Below are 2,594 nucleotides of genomic sequence, written 5' to 3'. Positions count from 1 at the left end.
TAGAGTAAGAGCTGATTGATAACTATTGATGCCTATTTATTAGCAACAATAAACAACTGTTATTTCTGCCGTTGTCTCTGCTTCTCTAAACAGTGGCTTTGATGAGCCCTTTCCCTTCCCCTCCCTTTGGATAGTTCTCACGGCCCTGGAATCTGGGGGCTCACAGCTGAGTCCTGGGAAGCCGCTGACCGGCCTTAGGTTCCCGATCCCCGCCAGGTGAGCGTGCGTGAAACCATCGAGTCATATCATCCGGCCTGGATGCCCACAAAACCCAGGGTACAGGCTGCAGAGGCGAGGCAGAGGCCGACCACGCAGCCGGGACCTTGGTGGACATCAGCGCAGAAGGCAAATGCACTTGTTGTGTTTGCTTGAGGGACAGGCTGGAGACCCCTGAGGTTGCAAAGCAGCCAGGTTCCCGCTGCTGCTTCCCTGGGCGCGGGGGCTCGGCTATGTGAGGCGGTTCTCTCTGCTGGAGGCTCGTGGGGAAGGAGCGGTCACTGGCTGTCACCTGGCCTGGGAGCTGGGCCCCTTCTCTCTGATGGAGCACAAGCTGCTTACCTGGAAGACCAGGGGAGCCAGAGTACCCGGTTGCTACCTGTGGACCTGCTTCTACCTGGCTTTTCCGAAGGTGGTTTACCCCGGGAGAGGATGTGCATTGGGTGGGTGTGTCTCGGACCCTAGGCCCCGCATGGCGTGATCTTCACACACTTCCCCTTGTGGTCCTCACCGTGCCTCTAGGAGGGAGTAATTACATCACCCGCTTAGCAGAGGGGGGGGGCAGTTCTGGCTCTGAGAAGGCGAGGAAAGTGTCTGGAGTCACACGCCCTCGAGAGGCAAAGTCAAGATACACCCAGTTTCACCAGGTGCCCAAAGTCTGCTCTTTCCGCCCCACCCGCTGCCACAGGAAGCGAGTCGCCACACCTGTACCTGTCCTCCAGGTGCTGGGAGACACCCTGGGATACAGCAGGGATTCAGCGCAGTTAGTGCACGACACCCAGAGACGTTACATGAACATCACTGGTAGAAGGTCCATCCTCAGAATGCCCACGGGCACCAACGTGAGCTCAGTGTTTTGGGAAACGTGAACTGCCCCATCCAGGCTGCTTGGCATGTGCTGTCCGAATGTCTGTGGTACTTAATCACCAACACTTGTGCAAGGCAGACACGAGGACTTAGGCACCACTCTTGCTCTCGGGGACATGTGTCTGCGTGGGCGCAGCCCCTCCATCTGATTCAATATGAAATGATTAGAAACAGGATTTCCCTCACTCTAGGCATGGGTCTTCACTGCCACCATCTCACTGTGCCCATTTACTGAGGGGAGAAAAACACAGAGTGCCCCAAATGCTGGACCCAAGATCCATGTAGGGGGCACATGGCCTGAATTAGTGCTGCCCCAACTACAGGGGCCCAAGGACCATAGGGAGGGGTGCCTGTAGGTTATACCTCAAAGCCTCAAACACAGAGTAGGTAGCATGGGAGAGACCAACCTGGCCCCCGTTTATTTATTGAATAAATATTTAGGCTTCATGGGTTTAACTGTAAACGAGACAAATAAGACCCCGACCTCCTGTGTGTTTTAGGGTGGGTCAGACAATTGTTAAATAGACATACAGCAGTGATGAAGGGTAAAGAAAAGTGTGATGTGATAGAGAAGTTGGGGGGATTAGACTGGGGCTGAGAGGCAGCTCTTAGGATGTGACATTTAAACTTGACCAGTGATGAGAGGACCAGCCATGCAGAGGCCAGGGGGCAGGAGCTTCCCAGAAACGGAGTCAGAGGCCCAGGTGTGCACAGCCTGGGGAGCTAAGACCCTGGCTGGTGCCTTCTCTCTGATGGTGCATTTACTTCCATCTGTCAACACTCTGTCTGTCTGATATACTGACCATGTGTTATATGCACAGGCAATGTGCCTGTGGGCACATGGAGGGGTGTCCACTTACTATCTCCAACACTAATGTTTCTGGGTGACTTTGGACAAGTTACTTAATTTCTCAGAGCCTCAACATTCTCATCTCTCAAATGGGAATAATATCTTTCTGGCAGAATTGTGAGGAATATAATGATATACGTCGTCGAGCACAATGCCTGGTACACAAAAGATGCTGAACAAATGAAATACCGTTCTATCCATGTATGCTCATTACATATGCATTTATGTATATATTATGTATACATTAAATATGCATTATTAAATATGCAGGTGTGCCTAATGCCTTATGCACACATATGCACACATATGCACACACATCCCTGCTGCTGATAACACTACCGAACCACAGATTCGACTAGGGTTTACGAAGGAAAAAGGCAAAAGGACAAGCATTCATTAAAATCTGATCATTCCTTGTTTTCTGCTTAATGCTGTTTCCCTGAGCCATCTGAGAGCAATTTATTGAAAACCATAATTGCGCATTAAATATCGCAATTTGTTTCAGACTCCGTCTACGGAATAAACGATACAGAGGTTGATTGTATAGTCAGCACATTGGGCAGCCCCACAACTTCCCCACTAGACATATTTCTTCGTGTCCATGGTTCCCTCCACCTTTCAGGATCCCATCAGGAAAATAAATGCTGCTTTCAATAAACAT

This window comes from Lipotes vexillifer, unplaced genomic scaffold (assembly GCF_000442215.2).
Source record: "Lipotes vexillifer unplaced genomic scaffold, Lipotes_vexillifer_v1.1 scaffold652, whole genome shotgun sequence".
Classification (NCBI taxonomy): Eukaryota; Metazoa; Chordata; class Mammalia; order Artiodactyla; family Lipotidae; genus Lipotes; species Lipotes vexillifer.
This window is presented reverse-complemented; position numbering follows the sequence as displayed.